The following is a 20,121-nucleotide window of genomic DNA, read 5'->3' as shown; positions in this document are numbered from 1 at the left end:
GCCTGAGGCAGGAAGTCAGGCAGTGGGCTGGACATTGGGGAAGATGCTGATGCCATATTTAAATGGCTGCCAGCTGTGTGTTCACTGCTACTTGCAAATGAGTCCTTTCCTCATCTGCTGCTCCTGGTGCTGCTCCATAACTACCGCCTTCACCAATCAAGGAGACAAAGGCTACGAGAACGGCAGAAGGAATACCCTGGGTTGTCCCACCGTTCAGCGATGCCTCCCTGCAGGTTCTCCTCCAAGCTGCAAGGGCAAGGCAGGAGGTCCTCATCCCATGGCTTGCTCCCTGATCACTTGCTTTGAGGCATGGCAGATGTTACTCATCCCCTCTGCAGCTGGTGCATGGACTCCTCAAAAGGAAAAGTAGCTGTGTCTTCAGGGGGTAGCCCTTGTTTCCAAGTATCCATCTGTGAAGGAAAAGCTGCAGCACCTGGCAATGTCAAAGTATGAAGGTATGTGGCTGCTTTTCAGGAAGTGTGCACACACTGATTTCAGTGGTTGCAGACCAGCTGGACATTGATAGATGGAAGCCCTTCCTGTTGATGAAGGCTGCTGGCTAGTTTGTGGGAGCCTTGATGGCCATATGTATGCAAACAGTGACACCTTACACCTGGAGGAATCCGCCTGATTTTCTGAGTCAGTTTGGTAGTACATACAGTATAGTACAGCCACCACCCTCATTACGTACCTATGGCCTGGCTCACTCCATGATCCTGGGACTCCAGTGCCCTGGTAAGGTAGATGTAGCCCCAGACTTTCAGGACAGGCTTCTGCATATTTAATGTCCATCAGACACTGCAACTGTGGAGCCTGAAGGTGCATGCTGTTCCTGAACATGAGAGGAATGTATATCCAGAGTACACACTGACCCATTAGCAAGGCTCAGTTGAGGACCTGCCAACACTGATATATATATATGTATATATATATATATATACAACCTTCTTATGAATATGAGATCTTAAGATCAAAAGAGGTAGGAGCAGGTGTAGACTATTCAGTCCATCAAGCTTGTTCCACCATTAGATAAGATCATGGCTGATCTGATTGTGGCCTTAACTTCTGTTTCCTGCCTTTCCTCCAGAACCCTTAACTCCCTCATCAATCAAAAATCTGTCTAACTCAGCCTTGAATATATTCAGTGACACAGCCTCCACTGCTCCATGGAAGAAAATTCCAAAGACTAACAAGAGAAGGAATTCCTCCTCATCTGTGTCTTAAATGGGACAGCCCTTATTTTTAAACTGAGCTCCTTAGTTCTATATTCCCCAAAAGAAGAAACATCCTCTCAGAATCCAATATGGTTCAATAAGAATATCTCTCATTTTACTAAACTCCAATGTGTATAGTTTTTAAAGTTTAAGTTTATTTACAAGTAGGCTTACATAAACACTGCAATGAAGTTACTGTGAAAATCCCCTAGTTGCCACACTCCGCTGCCTGTTCGGGTATACTGCAGGAGAATTTAGCATGGCCAATGCACCTAACCAGTGAGTCTTTCGGACTGTGGGAGGAAACCAGAGCACCCGGAGGAAATCCGCGCAGACACGGGGAGAACGTGCAGACTCCACACACACACTGACCCAAATCAGGAATTGAACTCGGGTCCCTGGTGCTGTGAGGCAGCAGTGCTAACCACTGCGCCATCAGGTTGACCTAGACCCAAACTTTCATCAAAAGGCAAATCCTTAATTCCAGGAATCAGCTCAGTGAATCTTCTCTGAACAGCTTCCAATGTAAGTATATTCTTCCTTAAGTAACAAGACCAAAGCTGTACACAGTACTCTAGGTGCCAATGCCCTCTACAGTTTTGGCAAGACTTCCTTCTTTTATACTCCAATCCCCTTGCATTAAGGGCCAACATCTAATTTGCCTTAATTACTTGTTGCAACTGCATACTAACGTTCTGTGATTCATAATGACACCCAGATCCTTCTGTACTGCAGCATTCTATAATCTCTCCCATTTGAATAATATTCTGATTTTCTATTCTTCAAGCCAGACTGAACAACCTCACATTTTCCCATATTTATATTCCATTTGCCAATTTTTTGCCCATTCACTTTCCATATCACGTTGCAGACTCTTTGTATCCTCCTCAAAACTTGCTTTCCCACCTGTCTTTGTATTATCAGCAAATCTGACTATGGACAAAAGAACAAGAACAAAGAACAGTACAGCACAGGAAACAGGCCCTTCGGCCCTCCAAGCCTGTGCCACTCCTTGGTCCAACTAGACCAATCGTTTGTATCCCTCCATTCCCAGGCTGCTCATGTGACTATCCAGGTAAGTCTTAAATGATGTCAGCGTGCCTGCCTCCACCACCCTACTTGACAGCGCATTCCAGTCCCCCACCACCCTCTGTGTAAAAAACATCCCTCTAATATCTGAGTTATACTTCACCCCTCTCACCTTGAACCCGTGACCCCTCGTGAACGTCACTTCTGATTTGGGAAAAAGCTTCCCACCGTTCACCCTATCTATCCCCTTCATACTTTTGTACACCTCTATTAGATCTCCCCTCATTCTCCGTCTTTCCAGGGAGAACAACCCCAGTTTACCCAATCTCTCCTCATAGCTAAGACCCTCCATACCAGGCAACATCCTGGTAAACCTTCTCTGCACTCTCTCTAATGCCTCCACGTCCTTCTGGTAGTGCAGCGACCAGAACTGGACGCAGTACTCCAAATGTGGCCTAACCAGCGTTCTATACAGCTGCATCATCAGACTCCAGCTTTTATACTCTATACCCCGTCCTATAAAGGCAAGCATACCATATGCCTTCTTCACCACCTTCTCCACCTGTGTTGCCACCTTCAAGGATTTGTGGACTTGCACACCTAGGTCCCTCTGTGTTTCTATACTCCTGATGACTCTGCCATTTATTGTATAACTCCTCCCTACATTATTTCTTCCAAAATGCATCACTTCGCATTTATCCGGATTAAACTCCATCTGCCACCTCTCCGCCCAATTTTCCAGCCTATCTATATCCTGCTGTATTGCCCGACAATGCTCTTCGCTATCCGCAAGTCCAGCCATCTTCGTGTCATCCGCAAACTTGCTGATTACACCAGTTACACCTTCTTCCAAATCATTTATATATATCACAAATAGCAGAGGTCCCAGTACAGAGCCCTGCGGAACACCACTGGTCACAGACCTCCAGCCGGAAAAAGACCCTTCGACCACTACCCTCTGTCTCCTATGGCCAAGCCAGTTCTCTTCATCCAATGAAGGGACAGTCAGTCCCTTCATCCAAGTCATACAATATGGATTGTGAGCAGCTGAGGCCCCGGCACCGATCCCAGTCACACTCCAATAATTGCACTTTTCCATCCTGAAAATGACTCAATTATCCTAACTCTCCATTTCCTGTAAATTAGTTAGTTCCTATCCAGGCTAATGTATAACCCTAACACCATAAGCAACCTTCTATGTGGCACCTTATTAAATGTCTTTTGGAAATCCAAACACACTGCATCTACTGTTTCCTCTTTATGACCCTGCTTTCATGATTACTGACGGGACAATTGAGAAGGAACAAAAAGAGTAAAACTGGTCTTCTGTAACTTAAAATGAAACTCAGTGTAGACTAGTCACAATTCCAGGTTTTACTGGCTTTTCCTTCTGGGAAGGTTACCAGTGCTATGAGGTGTGAGGTCCTCTGCAATAAGGGCACGAAACTCTGTGACTAGGTGCGGTGTCCTGCGACTTTGGTTCTCCAACATGACCAGGTAACTCTGTCTCTGGCAATACACTGTATGCTGAGGATTTGAGCTCCATTATCTTCCTGCCCCTTGTCCTTCTCCTTGGTGATCCTCAAGGCTCACATTGAATAGCCGGCAGCCTTCATCAACAGTAAGGGCTTCGATCCATCAATGTCCAGCTGGTCTGCAAGTGGTGTGTGAACGGTTCTGAAAAGCTGCCACACGCCTACATAGTTTGACGTTGCCAAGTGCTGCAGCTTTTCCTGCGGAGAATGTTATTCATCATCGCCACAGGACTCAAAATCTGAGCTCTCATTGTCAGCTGTTGCTTTCCTTACAGGTGGACTTCCAATAATGACTGGAGGCTGTAGTCCCTCCATTTATGCCAAAGGCTGAGTGCCCATCGTGCCTGTCCTTCTTTTTATGCAGCCATCTAATTGGCTGGGGTGCCCAACAACAGGCAACCGACTCAATACAGTCATCATTACCTGGTACGGCCCTGACCCAGCAAGCAGCCCGCATGCCACAATCAAAATTTTCCTCAGCAAGTTCTCCATGAGCTCTTCAACAAACTGAGTAGCATTGGCTAGTGGAGCGGGTGGATTCTCAGGGTTGGTGGTGAGGGCAGCGATGTGAAACCAGTTTGCCAGCTGATGCCAGCACTGATGTCACTCGCCCACCTCCATCCCCGATCTACTGGGACTAAAAGTTTAGCCTTAGTTCCCTTTCTTCCCCAAGACACGCTGATAACATAATTCAAAGATGTCCAAGTAATTTCAAATCACACTCCTCCATGAACAAAGGTCACGTCCACTTCCATAGAGGGTTTGATTTTATACCTGAATTTATAAAATCATTTAATTCCGAAGACTAAAACTGCAAAGAGTACACATTAAAACACATAATCGGGTGTTAAAATGACAAATCTGCACTGCAAGAAAAACAGCAATCTTTGGAATTCATAATTAAATGACAATATTAAACAGCAATCAACAGCCTTCCAGATGAAGTTGTTTAAACTTTGTTTGAAAAGATGTGTTGATAGATGCTTCAAGTGTACTGGAGAGATTTACTCTCAGAATTACTATGGAATGATCATGTTTCACACTCATAATGCTGCTTTTACACTTGCACGAACAACAATCGCAACTTTAGAAAACACAGGTGTTATTCTGTTTTTAAAAAGTGCACTCTGTTATAATTAGGACTTTGAAACTGTGATCACGCCAAAGAAATATAGATTAATGAAAAACGCAGCCTGAGTGCTGCACTTGCTTTTCAGTTTCTTGTACTGTTCCTGCCGTGCAATTTTCTGTTGCTGGCCACATGAACAGTATTCTCTCTCTTTAAATTTGGAAACTGAATCAAGTTAAGAACATGTTTTACATTGAACTAAGTGAAAATTGAGAATAGGCCGCCAAACCCTTCAATGCTCATCACTGGTGGGATTCTTCCAAAAAAATTCTAAGCGTGGAATTCATTTAAAATCTGGAATAAATCACACTGGTTTTTTTCAGCGTGAGTTTAAAAACGCATCGCCAACATTCTATGCACTGCAGAGTGCACTCGTGTAAATCACGCTAAAAATCAGTGCGCGGGGCCTATTCCCACTGGAGAGGCGGGCAGCATAACGCTGAGCGGGCCACTGCGCATATGCCGATCTGTCAGTGCTGAGATCAGCGCATGCGCAGTGGCCCCGCACTGCTGGCCTCCTGATCGCTGGCCAGCCCCGTGACCCCCGCAACACTGCCTCTCTGACCACCTCCCTCCAACAGCCTGTATGCTGGCCCCCCGGAAATGCCTGGGCCAGCCCCAACGCCCCCTCCTTGCCAGCCCACCCCGATCTCCAGCACCCCACGCCTCCACTCCCCCACCAGCAGTCCCAAGCCCCCGCCCCCCGCAGTGCCGACTCCCCCCCCCAGCAATCCTGACCCCACCAGCAGGCTGACTGGTATTGCAGATTCAAAATCTGGAGTCTCGTTCCACAACCGCTGTTATATCACACTTTTAGCTTGGCTTCCTAAACTCACTGAAGTTCTTTTAAGGCTTCGATGTAGGCGCAGGAATCAGGAGAGAAGAGTCAGGCTACCTGTCTGCCTGATGAGGAAATAAATCAATTACCCTCAAGAGTATGCAGGCAAAGGACATCATATGAAATGATGTCCAAGGAGATGTGTGCCAGGGGACTATGCTTCTGCAAGGAAGCAATGGGACACCTTTGTGAAATATTGGTGGAAGACATGAAACCAAACTCTTAACAGCCGCACTGTCTTAACGGAGGCAATGAAACTCATGACAGCATTGAATTTCTTTGGAACTGGCTGGAGAATTCCGGCCTTAGTGTCAAAATGGGAGAATTTCTTTCATAGTCTCTCTTCACAGCAAAGATTCTAATCCCCCATCCATCAATTTAATTGTAGTTCTTCACATTTTCTCCAAAGTCACCATATCCCTTCTGTGCCCCTTCCTAACAGTACTGGGAGTATGCCTACACCATGTGGACTGCAATGGTTCAAGAATGCAGCCCACCCTCTCAAGGACAATTTGGGAAGGGAAATTAATGCTGGCCCAGCCAGTGATGCCCACATCAGTAAAGAATCTGTGTTCAAAAAAACAAAAGATAAAAATGGCCGGAATTTTACCGCCCCACCCACCACGGGAATCGGAGCGGGCGAGGGGTGGACAATGGGAAGGTCCATTGACCTCGGGCGGGATTTTATGGTTTTGGGATGAGCGAGGCTATAAAATCCTGCCCAATGTTTCAAAGTTTTGTTTATGAACCTTGGTGCCCGGGAGTCTGGATAGACTTGTGACTGAATGGTTTCAAGGCTTTTTTGTATAGGTACATTTTTACCAAGCTCTTAAAGCCCCTGAAGTTAAAGAGATGATTTACAAGGGGCTGAAAATTCACTGAATCTGAAAAAAAGTAGAAAAGTTTTATCCTTGCCTAGCGACTGTGATCCAGCGATACAGACACAGAAAAGGCAGGACTTGAAAGGGGACATGTTCAGTGTGCATAATAGAGAGAAATTAGGGATTTTAAGTTCTCTGAGAAGAAAAGCTATAAGGGTATCTGCCAAAAACTTCTGACCTCGTCCATGGCTAGAATTCTCCAGTGTCGCTGCAGTGAATGGAGCTTTGGCTAAGTGTTGCTGGCAGTGTTCCGGTATGGACAAGATCAAAGAATCCTGCCCATCATGCTTCATTCTGGGATCTGAATTATCCAGTATTAACAGCAGCTGGGATTGTAACACTATCTGGGCACAAAACGGGGCTAAGTTACAAAGAAATACACAAGTTGCAAAAAAAAGTTTGGGGGAGAGTGGAGTTCAGTAAGATAAGGCAGCATCTGGCCAAGGTATGGCTACCAATGTGGAAATCTACAGAAGAGCAGTGGGAGGCATTGAAAAAGGAAATGGGAAGGGTACAAGCCCAGCTTGTTCCCTCCAGGTTGATAGGAAGGATTAACAAGTCCAAAGAACCATGGATGACCAGAGATATTCAGGATGCAATGAGAAGGAAAAGAAATGCTTTTAACAAGTAAAAGGGGAACAAACCAGTGGAGGTATTAGTGAGGTATAGAAAGTGCAGGGTAGAGTTTAAGAAAGCAATTAGAAAAACAAAGAGGGGATATGAGAAAGCTCTGGCTGGTAAAAATAGGGAAAATCCCAAGATATCCTATAAGTATATCAAGGATAACCAGGGAAAGACTAGGGCCCATTAGGGGCCAAGGTGGCAATCTGTGGGTGGACTCAGAGGACACTGGCAGAGTATTGAACGAATACTTCACATCCATCTTCACCCAAGAGAATAAGGACGATGGTATGGAATTCAGAGAGAGAGACTAAGAGGCTCTTGAGCAAATTGACATTGGGTAGGACAAGGTATTGGATGTGTTGGCATGCTTAAAAGTGGACAGATCTCCAGGCCCAGATGAATTGTGTCCGAGGCTGCTGTGGGAGGCAAGGGAGGAGATTGCAGGGACTCTGACTCAATTCCTCACTTGCCACCGGGGAGGTGACAGAGGACTGGAGAGCAGCTAACGTGGTTCCGCTATTTAAGAAGGGTTGTAGACATAAAGCAGGGAACTACAGACCAATGAGTCTGATGTCAGTGGTAGGGAAACTATTGGAGAAAATTATGAAGGAGAGCATCTATCTCCACTTGCAGAGGCAACGCTAGGTCAGGAATAGTCAGCATGGCTTCGTCAGACGGAAGTCAAGCCTAACAAATTTGATTGAATTTTTTGAGGAGGTGACCAGGTGGGTAAATAAGGATATTGCAGTTGATGTAGTTTATATAGATTTCAGCAAAGCCTTTTACAAGGTCCCATATGGGAGACTTGTAAGGAAGGTAAATTCACATGGGACACAGGGTAATTTGATAAAGTGGATTCAAAATTGGCTCAGTTGTAGGAAACAGAGGGTGATGACAGAAGGCTGCTTTAGTAACTGGAAGCCAGTGTCCAGTGGCGTACTACAGGGATCTGTGTTGGGCCCCCTATTATTTATCATTTATCTAAACGCCGTAGATGACTATGTGGGGGTAGGATTAGTAAGTTTGCGGATGACACAAAGATTGGACGGGTGGTTAACATTGAAGTTGAGTGCTTTGGGCTACAAGAAGATAATAGACGGAATGGTCAAATGGGCAGATAAGTGGCAGATGGAATTTAACCTTGAAAATGTGAGGTCATACTTTGGAAGGAGTAATTTGACAAGGAAGTTTTCAATGATTGGTAGGACACTAGGAAGTTCTGTGGAACAAAGAGACATTGGTGTGTTTGCCCATAGCTCTCTGAAAGCAGAAGGGCAATGAAAGCAGTAGGATAGTGAAAAAGGCATATGGGACACTTGCCTTTATCAATTTAGGCATTGATTACAAAAGCAGGGAAGTCATGTTAGAGTTGTATAGAACTTTGGTAAGGCCATAGCTGGAATACTGTGTGCAGTTCTGGGCACCACATTATAGGAAAGATGTGATTGTACTGGAGGGGGTGAACATAGAACATAGAACAGTACAGCACAGAACAGGCCCTTCGGCCCACGATGTTGTGCCGAGCTTTATCTGAAACCAAGACCAAGCTATCCCACTCCCTATCATCCTGGTGTGCTCCATGTGCCTATCCAATAACCGCTTAAATGTTCCTAAAGTGTCTGACTCCACTATCACTGCAGGCAGTCCATTCCACACCCCAACCACTCTCTGCGTAAAGAACCTACCTCTGATATCCTTCCTGTATCTCCCACCACGAACCCTATAGTTATGCCCCCTTGTAATAGCTCCATCCACCCGAGGAAATAGTCTTTGAACGTTCACTCTATCTATCCCCTTCATCATTTTATAAACCTCTATTAAGTCTCCCCTCAGCCTCCTCCGCTCCAGAGAGAACAGCCCTAGCTCCCTCAACCTTTCCTCATAAGACCTACCCTTCAAACCAGGCAGCATCCTGGTAAATTTCCTCTGCACTCTTTCCAGCACTTCCACATCCTTCTTATAGTGAGGTGACCAGAACTGCACTCAATATTCCAAATGTGGTCTCACCAAGGTCCTGTACAGTTGCAGCATAACCCCACGGCTCTTAAACTCCAACCCCCTGTTAATAAAAGCTAACACACTATAGGCCTTCTTCACAGCTCTATCCACTTGGGTGGCAACCTTTAGAGATCTGTGGATATGGACCCCAAGATCTCTCTGTTTCTCCACAGTCTTCAGAACCCTACCTTTGACCCTGTAATCCACATTTAAATTAGTCCTACCAAAATGAATCACCTCACATTTATCAGGGTTAAACTCCATTTGCCATTTTTCAGCCCAGCTTTGCATCCTATCTATGTCTCTTTGCAGCCTACAACAGCCCTCCACCTCATCCACTACTCCACCAATCTTGGTGTCATCAGCAAATTTACTGATCCACCCTTCAGCCCCCTCCTCTAAGTCATTAATAAAAATCACAAAGAGCAGAGGACCAAGCACTGATCCCTGCAGCACTCCGCTAGCAACCTGCCTCCAATCCGAAAATTTTCCATTGACCACCACCCTCTGTCTTCGATCAGACAGCCAGTTACCTATCCAATCGGCCAACTTTCCCTCTATCCCACACCTCCTCACTTTCATCGTAAGCCGACCATGGGGGACCTTATCAAACGCCTTACTAAAATCCATGTATATGACATCAACTGCCCTACCTTCATCAACACACTTAGTTACCTCCTCAAAAAATTCTATCAAATTTGTGAGGCACGACTTGCCCTTCACGAATCCGTGCTGACTATCCCGGATTAATCCGCATCTTTCTAAATTGTCGTAAATCCTATCTCTAAGGACCTTTTCCATCAATTTACCAACCACCGAAGTAAGACTAACCGGTCTATAATTACCAGGGTCATTTCTATTCCCTTTCTTAAACAGAGGAACAACATTCGCCATTCTCCAGTCCTCTGGCACCATCCCCGTGGACAGCGAGAACCCAAAGATCAAAGCCAAAGGCTCTGCAATCTCATCCCTTGCCTCCCAAAGAATCCTAGGATACATTTCATCAGGCCCAGGGGACTTATCGACCTTCAGTTTATTCAAAACTGCCAGGACATCCTCCCTCCGAACATCTATTTCCTCCAGCCTATTAGCTTGTAACACCTTCTCTTCCTCAAAAACATGGCCCCTCTCCTTGGTGAACACTGAAGAAAAGTATTCATTCATCACCTCGCCTATCTCTACTGACTCCATACACAAGTTCCCACTACTGTCCTTGACCGGCCCTAACCTCACCCAGGTCATTCTTTTATTCCTCACATAAGAGTAAAAAGCCTTGGGGTTATCCTTGATCCGACCCGCCAAGGACTTCTCGTGTCCCCTCCTAGCTCTCCTAAGCCCCTTTTTCAGCTCATTCCTTGCTAACTTGTAACCCTCAATCGAGCCATCTGAACCTTGTTTCCTCATCCCTACATAAGCTTCCTTCTTCCTTTTCACAAGACATTCCACCTCTTTCGTGAACCATGGTTCCCTCACTCGGCCATTTCCTCCCTGCCTGACAGGGACATACCTATCAAGGACATCCAGTATTTGTTCCTTGAAAAAGTTCCACTTTTCATTAGTTCCTTTCTCTGACAGTTTCTGTTCCCAACTTATGCCCCCTAATTCTTGCCTAATCGCATCATAATTACCACTCCCCCAATTGTAAACCTTGCCCTGCCATACGGCCCTATCCCTCTCCATTGCAATAACAAAAGACACCGAATTGTGGTCACTATCTCCAAAGTGCTCTCCCAAACCAAATCTAACTTGGCCCAGTTCATTTCCCAGTACCAAATCCAATGTGGCCTCACCTCTTGTCGGCCTATCCACATATTGTGTCAGGAGACCCTCCTGCACACACTGCACAAAAACTGCCCCATCCGAACTATTTGACCTACAAAGGTTCCAATCAATATTTGGAAAGTTAAAGTCCCCCATGACAACTACCCTGTGACCCCCACACATATCCATAATCTGCTTAGCAATTTCTTCCTCCACATCTCTATGACTATTTGTGGGCCTATAGTAAACTCCTAACAACGTGACCGCTCCTTTCCTATTTCTAACCTCAGCCCATATTACCTCAGTGTGCAGATCCCCCTGGGAGCAGAGGAGATTCACCAGGATGCTGCTGGGATGGAACATTTAAGTTATGAGGAGAAGTTGGATAGGCTTGGGTTGTTTTCATTGGAGTAAAGAAGACAGAGGAGTGACCTTATTGAGGTGTACAAGATTATGAGGGGCATGGACAGAGTGGATAAGGAGTCACTGTTCCCCCTTAGTTGAAGGGTCAGCCATGAGGGGGCGTAGGTTCATGGTAAAAGGCAGGAGGTTTGAGGTGGATATGAAGAAAAACCTTTTTATCCAGAGGGTGTTGACGGTCTGGAACATGCTGCCTGGGAGGGTAGTAGAGGCGAGTTGCCTCACATCCTTTAAAAAGTACCCGTATGAGCACTTGCTTATGGGGGAAGTGTTGGTAAATGGGAATAGGTGGGAGGTCAGGAGTTTTTCGCATGTCGGTGCAGACTCATGGACCGAAAGGCCTCTTCAGCACTGTATGATTCTATGATTCTATTGTCACTACTTCTTGCTTCCTGATCCCTTTCTGTTCTCTTTTTTCAGATTGTTTCTATTGATTTATCCATTATTGACACAAAGCTCTGAGGTTTTCCAGATTATCCTTCTATCCCATTCGCATATTTACCCCTTTCCCATCCTTTGAACAATCATATTCAGTGATTGCTTTAAAATATTGGTCACCTCCTTTCATAGTCTTTTGTCAGGCTCTCTGCAGAGCCAAATGCCTTTATGCCTTCTTCAGCAATTGTTGTTTCCTTTCTGAAGTCTCACAGTGCATGGAGAAGACAAACTTTGTAAATACTGACATAAAGGGCGGAATTTAATCCTCATAGTGGTAGTCTGTCCACTGGTTGGAAAGCTGGTGGTAACGCCGCTATGATCATTCCAAAAGAGAAACCAAGTAGGATGATGCCTGCATAGAAGGACCACCCCCAGCAGGCTGTGGGCATACTTGCCAGAATCGTGTGGTCTCATTCTGTCACTGGTTGAATATCAGTGGCGGTGATATTGTGTCCTTAAGTGATGACTTAAAGGCACCTCTCAAGTGGTTTCTGGGCAGCAAGGCTGTCCCCAATCCTTCCCACCCCAGAGTTAATCAGAGGGAATTGGGAAGGCTTTGGGATGTCTACTCCGCTACTTACTGCCTGATTGCACAGGTTCTCCCCCACCCCATCACCACCCAGTTCTCTCCAGGGGATTGGTCATTTTTTGTCAATAGTTATCACATTCATTTTGCTTTCACTTCTTTCCCTTCCCCCCTTTGCTGGAATATGATCAACAGATTTCAATCAGCCTCTACTGTCTTTCTGAAGAGGCCAGTTTCAAGTATTACTTTTATTTTGCAATGGCTATCAAAGCCTATGTTGTATCTGTACACATCCACACACACACAGATGTACATACACAAACATAGACGCACACACATGCACACACATGTACACATACAGACACGCACAAACATACACACACACAGACACACACGCACACGCGCACACGCGCACACACACACACACATGTACACACACAGACACACACGCAGTGTTGGCCTTCAGACTAAGATGGCTGATATGTTTCTGGGCTGTCAGGCAATGGTGCTCACGAATAAGCCAGTGGAAGATGAAGTAGATTATTTATTCAGTATGCTGAGTAAATGAGATCACAGCAGTTCTCCTTTAGTGAGAACATTTCACATTGTAAGGACATGCAGTAAACTGACACTTCAAGGCAATAATGTTAAAACTGGAATATAATTTTTGAATTCAGAGGGTGGTGATAAGCATTTGGAACTTGACACCACTTATTAAGACAGCACAAATATTGTAAAAGCAGTGCGACCTTCCTAATTTTCACATCTGTTTTATTCTTTAAAATCTTGCAATTATAATTCTCTCAGCCACCGACAACTCATTTCAGCTGTGGCAGTTCAGTGAGCAAGCCATGTAACAATACATGTTCGCATTCTCCCAGTAAGGACGATAACTGAGAAACTCATATACACCGGAAAACAGGACTGCTTAAAATGTGTGCTGTCTGCTCATGAGTCAGGAGTGGAGACAGCATAACTATACCATCCCACTGACTGGGTCCCAATAAATTGGGCTAGTGATGTCACCTAAAGGTAGCCAGGCACACTTTGACTGCAGACAGCACAAAAGTGTTCTCATAGGCATAAAGGGGCTGGGATAATTTCAGAGGGAGACACACACAAGTTCTGAGAAGCTAGATGTTCCCTGGCCCATGTTTGACCTGATACCTTAAGACTTGATAAGGTCAGGAGTCAAAGCTTTGGAGATCCCAATACAGATGTTGACAATTGGAGTGAGATCCTGTACCTCTCCTCACACCACAGCTACCCGCAGCCACACTACCCACCATGCTGCCTTCCCCCACTCCCCTTCACTTCTTACAATCACTGCAAGACACCTATCTACTCACACAGTCTGAACACCCAACTCACACAACTCAATGCCCCAAACCTCAAAGTTTCCACACAGCATACAATTGTGTGAAGTTCAAGTGTCACTGCACCTACTCAGTTACTCAGCTTTCTTCAATAGAAAACTAACTCTTGTTCCTCTCTTTCAGTTCAGATGCTGAAAATATTGATGCTGCTTTGCCACTTCATTATGAGGAAGCCACTCATCCTGATAATGCAACCACAGTTGATTCAAACCTTTCTTGTATTCTTTCACAGGATGTGGACATCACTGGTTGGGCCCATCAATATTGCCCTTGAGAAGGAAGTGATGATCTGCCGTTTTCTGACCCACTGCAGTCCATGTGGTATAGGTACATCCACTGTGCTGTTAGGAAGAGAGTTCCAGGATCTAGATCCAGCAGCAGTGAAGGAACGGTGAGATGGTTCCAAACCAGGATGGTGTGTGGCTTGGAGGGGAACTTGTAGGTCGTGGTGTTCCATTGCAACTGCTGTCCTTGCCCTGGGAGGTAGAGGTCAAGATTTTGGAAGGTGCTGGTGATGGACATTGAAATCCTCCACCCAGAGTACATTCTGTGCCCCTGCCAGACTCAGTTCTTCTTCCAGGTGGTACTCAGCATGGAGGAGCCCTTATTCAATCAGCTGAGTGGGGAAGTATTTGGCAACCAGCCAGCGGTTTCCTGGCCCATATTTGACCTGATGCCTTGGTCAGGAGTCAAAGTTATGGGGCAGGACTTTATGGCCTCGCTCATCCCGAAACTGTAAAATCCCACCTGAGGTCAATGGACCTTTCCTTTGTCAGCTCCTTGCCCGCTCCGCTTCCCGTGGTGGGCAAGGCAGTAAAATTCCACCAAAAGACTATCCTGGCCACTCCCTGTTGACTGTATATATCTATGTTGATATCTCTGGTGGATTTGTCCTGTTGGTAGGACAGGACATACCCAGTGATGGTGAGGGAAGAGTCCAAGACGTTGTCACGAACGTATGACTTGGTGAATAGGACTATGTCAATGAATTGCTTGATTAATCATTGAGACGGCTCTCCCAATTTTGTTCCCGGATTTTAGTAAGGGCTACTTTACAGGATCTAAGTCAATGACGGGTGGTCCATCCAGTTTTATTCTTCAAATTTACTGCACAGTTTGATACAGCTGAGTGTTGCTCAGCCATTTCAGAGAGCAGCGTCAACCACATTAATAGAGTCATAGAGACGTACAGTGCAGAAAAGGCCCTTCGGCCCATCGAGTCTGCACCAACAATAACTTCCACTAAAGGCGCCCTAGTCCCATTTTCCTGCACTTGTCCCATATCCTTGAATGTTATGATATTTCAAGTGCTCATCCAAAAATAGTTTTATGGTCACTTTAATTCCTGATTATCTTATTAATTTGTAATCATATGTAGGCATGGACAGTAAGGAAGACAGATTTTCTTCCTTAAAGGGCATCACTGAACAAGATAGATTTTTATGACAATGCAATAATTTTATGGTTAGCATTAATCAGACATCAATTAAATTTATATTCCACCAGCTACTGGGGGTGGAATCTGAACTCCAGAGCATGCATTCAGTCCTGTGGATTACTAGTGTAGTGTCATTATACAATCGCTCCTACATGTTGTTTATGGGCAGAATTTTCTGCACCCCTATCCTCTGTTTGTGGAGATGGCCCACCATTGGCCAGTGCTGGTATCTTCCAGTCCCATTGCTGTCAATGAGGTCTCCTGTTGTTTGGACCCTTTGCCACCGGGGAACCCATGGCATGGGAGAGGGTTGCCATTGGCAGGACTGGAAGATTTCACTGGCGGGAATGGCTGGAAAATTTCGCCTTTCGTGTTTGAACTTGAGTTTGAATACAAAGAAGCAAAACTGTCAGGAAGAATTTTCTGTTTTATTTAGCTTTAGAAAGAAGCAGAAGTGTCACACATCCGTCACAGCTGCCTTGAATATTTAGTTCTTTGTGTATGTCAGAGAATAAAATCTATCAAGGTTTCAGATGCCTGGATTAAACGTGGAAAAATATCAGCTTCTCTTTTAAATATCGGTGGAAAAAAGTTGGGCTAAGTATGCGGGTGTTCTACTAGTTTATTAACGTATAAGGCCGCACCATCCGACACAAGTGCAGATAAACGTTTGTAACCCATAGACACTGTGTTCCTTTCAGCACACAACCGCTAAGCAATTAATTCCGATATATTGACATCCCATTAGAGAGCAGAGTGAGCAATTGTTGGACTGCCGCCTGACCACGTACACTAACATTATTCAATATGAAGTGGCCGCACTCTCACAGAAGACATTGTGGATCCAGGGTTTAACAATGCTTTGTTTACATTGCTTTTCCATTACTGGCTTTCCTTCAAGACCATAACTCAAGTCACAGTAATTCGCCTTTTTACCTTCCGCTGCACTAGTTCAATCAACCTACTTATCATAGAATCCCTACAGTGCAGAAGAAGGCCATTCGGCCCATCAAGTCTGCACTGACCACAATCCCACCCAGGCCCTGTCCCCGTAACCCCTCACATGTACATGTGAGGGGTTATGGGGACATGTGGGTCAATTTAGCATGGCCAATCAACCTAACCCGCACATTTTTGGACTGTGGGAGAAAATCGGAGCACCCGGAGGAAACCCATGCAGACACTGGGAGAACATGCAATTTCCACACAGACGGTGACCCGAGGCCGGAATTGAACCCGGTTCCCTGGCACTGTGAGGCAGCAGTGCTAACCACTGTGCCACCATGCTGCCCTCTCTACTACTCGAGGTTCCACAAACAGCTTCAGAGAAACTTTGCAGCCAAAACTATTCTTAAATTAGAGTTATTGTGCTGAGATATCAACCTGAAATTATGACAAAGCTTCAGTATACATGGAATAGATGGAAGTCCTGGTTTCTGAAAACAGCACGGCCAGACCTTTGTGCCCTCCAATGGTATCTGACACATCCGAACTGCACCTTATCACCCGTTGTCAAATGGACTGGCAGAATGTGTGGTTCAACCCTTCAAAAATGATATGAAGAAATAAGTGGTGGCATCCAGGGAGACTAAACCGGCATGATTTTGGTTCAGTTACAGGACCACAGGTGTTGCCCTAGCAGAGCTGTTAATGCGACGACGCCCAGATTAAGTTTGCTATTCCAAGTTTGGCGGGGAGAGTGGATTCCCAACAAGAAAACCAAATAAGAAATTATGATTCTGAAGGCATGCAAGTGATTTCCTTAACGGGCGATCTGGTTCATGTTAGAAACTTTGGGAACGGCTCTAGTTGGATCCCTGGGATCATTATGGAGGAAAACAGGGCAGTATCTTATAAGGTCAAAGCTCAGGGTAAAACCTGGAGGGAGCACTTGGGCCATCTGAGAGCCAGGGAGTCCATGCCTGGGCAAGCTTCACTACCGGCCATGGAGATAGCTGCAGCCAGTGCCAGCCCCCTGGAGAGTGAAGGTACAGTTTTGGAGATGGAGGCTGAAGAAATGGGCCTCCAGGCTGAGGCAGAAACTGAGGAAGAACCCACTTTGGTAACCTTTCAATCCTCCCTTTGGAAATGAAGGTCCCCTGTCTGGTTTGTGTTGTCTGACACAACCTTGCCTTTGATGGACCCCCAGCAGCTTGCTAAATGATGCAAAGAGCTTCCTCTCAATGGGGGTGCTGGGCGAGACTTGGACCGAATGGGGGAGAGATGTTATGTTAGCCACAAAGGCCATGGGAGTTTGAGCTCCCTTATTGAACAGGCAGAGGCCAAGGAGGCTTGCCCAATAAATTCTAACAGGGTTAGACAGGGAAGATTCAGAAAGAATGTTCCCAATGATGGGGGAGTCTAGATCGAGGGGACACAGTTTGAAGATAAGTGGTAAAAACTGAGATGAGGAGAAATTGCTTCACGCAGAGGGTGGTGAATGTGTGGAATTCACTACCACAGAAAGTAGCTGAGGCCAAAATGTTGTGTGATTTCAAGAAGAAATTAGATATCGTTCTAGGGGCTAAAAGGATCAAGGGATATGTGGAGAAGGCGGTATCAGGAAATTGAATTCGATGATCAGCCATGTTCAAAATGAATGGCGGAGCAGGCTCGAAATAGCCTACTCCTGCTTCTAGTTTCTATGTTTCTAATAGGAAGCATTCAGCAGGAGCTTTTAAACCTGCTACTTCACCTGGACCATTGTTGTAGGTCTCGAGGTGTTGAACTACCTCAGCGTGAGTCGTGGAGTGGTCTCTTTCTTGCTACACAATAAAGAGTGCTTGGTGACAGGCAGCTGGTGTTTGGCTGAATTACTATAGGCTGCTGTACAGTTTTTCTTATTAATGAATATCTTTTGTGTTTCTCATGAAGTCTGTGGAAATGCCTCATTACAGACAGTCTATAATTAAGCACTGCAGATAGAAAAGTGTCAGGGCAGCAATGCATCAATTGATAGCTGGAGTGGCAGTTAGACATTACCGTTTGTGTAAATGACCCCAGCTCAGAGGAGGAAATTAGTTAACAGTTCTATTAAAACAGTGGACAAAGAGAATTCATACTTGGTGAAAGTAATTCCTGCCCTTCAATATCCAAACCCTTATATGATTGCAACCATACACCAGAGAAGGATTTGCACTCAGGGAACTGGATGCCTTGAGTAGTCTGGGCGAAATCTTACCAAAAAATGGCAGAGTGCTATTTCTGGCGAGAAAACCAGTGTGTTTCCAGAGAAACCAGTCGGTTTTCTTTCCAGGCCTTATGACGCTGCTAAAAAAAGCAAGAGGGCGTGTTTCACGCCGTCATGAGGGGTGGGGAAGGGGGGGCTAAACATGCCAGCATCTTTAAAGGGTCTCAGGGGCTCTCCTCCCCACCCTGAATGGAGTCAGCCCCTTCTCCCAGCCACCCCATCATCGGCTCCTCCCCCTTCCCCTGATCATGGGCTCTTCTCCCCTTCCCCTCCCCACTCAGATCATTGGTGCCTTCTCTCCCCCCCACCCAGTGCAAGCCTGTGCCAAGAGGCAGTGCAGGGAGCATGGCCAGGGCTCTGCCTTGCCATGTCCCTCTACCCCGGGACCTATACTTACCTTTATGCCCCCAGTGAGGCCCCCACAACAGGTTAAGTCTGTGTGAACCTGTTGTAAGTTGTGCCGATGTTGGCACAACGTCAATATATGGCAGGGGTCAATATCTGGCGAGGTGATGGGTTGATAATGTTTAAATTTATTCAAATGAATGTAAAGCATGGGCATGAACATGATGATGTCGCCATCAAGGGGCAGGGTAGATCTGAAATCGTGCTCTTGCCGGCGAGAGCTGCGACTTCCGGATCTTGAGCCCCACTGGCATTCTCACAGGTGGTGAACGCGGGCACAAGATCACCCCCATCATTTTTAACATCGGCGGGAAAATAGGAAAAAATACTGAAATCTGTTTTGTTCCCAGTCCTGGTTTAAAAATGAACAAATTTACTTCTATTTAAATCGATGTGACATCTGTCATGCTCTCCTTGATCATAAATCTCAGTCCCTCTGCATCTCCTTGATGTTCTAGCCAGTTATATGTTGAGTAATCCACTTGAGAGAAATGCTGACGTTACAATTTCACGTTTGGGAAATCAGTTGATTCTCATTTGTGGAAACACTGCCTTTCTCACCGTCCACTGGTCTCCTTTTAGACATGGAGCTTTGTGAAATGTTCACGGGACATTTCTTGATTATATCTTGATTAAAAATGATGCGAATTGCACTGCATAACTCAGCTGTCCTCTTTATTTACTGGTCTATAACAAATTACATTGCGGCATTAAAACGATATGTTTGAATAGACTATGTGGAACTTTTCTCAAGGGTTGAAATGATTTGATTAAGTATCTTGAAATGAGAATAAACATTTTCTCACCCTGTTGTCTGCAGGCTGGCTGAACAAGAGCAAAAAGATGCACTTGTCTGAATCTAAGCAAACTACACACCACCTGAAATCTTTGGTGGGAATTTAATGCATTATTTTTGGGTATGCGGCTGACCTGGAAGAATTTGAAATTAAGTTGGGTGCCTGTCCCGACATCATTGTGCATTTGTGCGATATTTCGGATGGTGGGAGTGCGTGGTAGTCAAAAGTGTGCCCGCCGACAATTATTCAGTCCGTTAAGACAATTAAAAGGGCAATTGACTGAAATGTCATGTTGCCCGTGGTCGGGGCATGGCAAAATGGGCAGGTTGCCATCCCACTTTTTCACTTTCCTCATCCAAGGGCAGGTTAAACAAGAGCTGGAGCACTGGCTGAGTGAGTTGTTAGAAGTTCAGGTGAGAGTTTGCTGTTGCTTTAATCTTGAGATTTCAGACCATGTCCTCTGTTTTTGTCTCGAATATTTGCTCTCTCAGGCTTGTTCTGAGGACTCTTTTCTTGTTAACT

This window comes from Mustelus asterias, chromosome 4, assembly GCF_964213995.1.
Source record: "Mustelus asterias chromosome 4, sMusAst1.hap1.1, whole genome shotgun sequence".
NCBI classification, from domain to species: domain Eukaryota; kingdom Metazoa; phylum Chordata; class Chondrichthyes; order Carcharhiniformes; family Triakidae; genus Mustelus; species Mustelus asterias.
Note: the sequence above shows the minus strand (reverse complement) of the source record.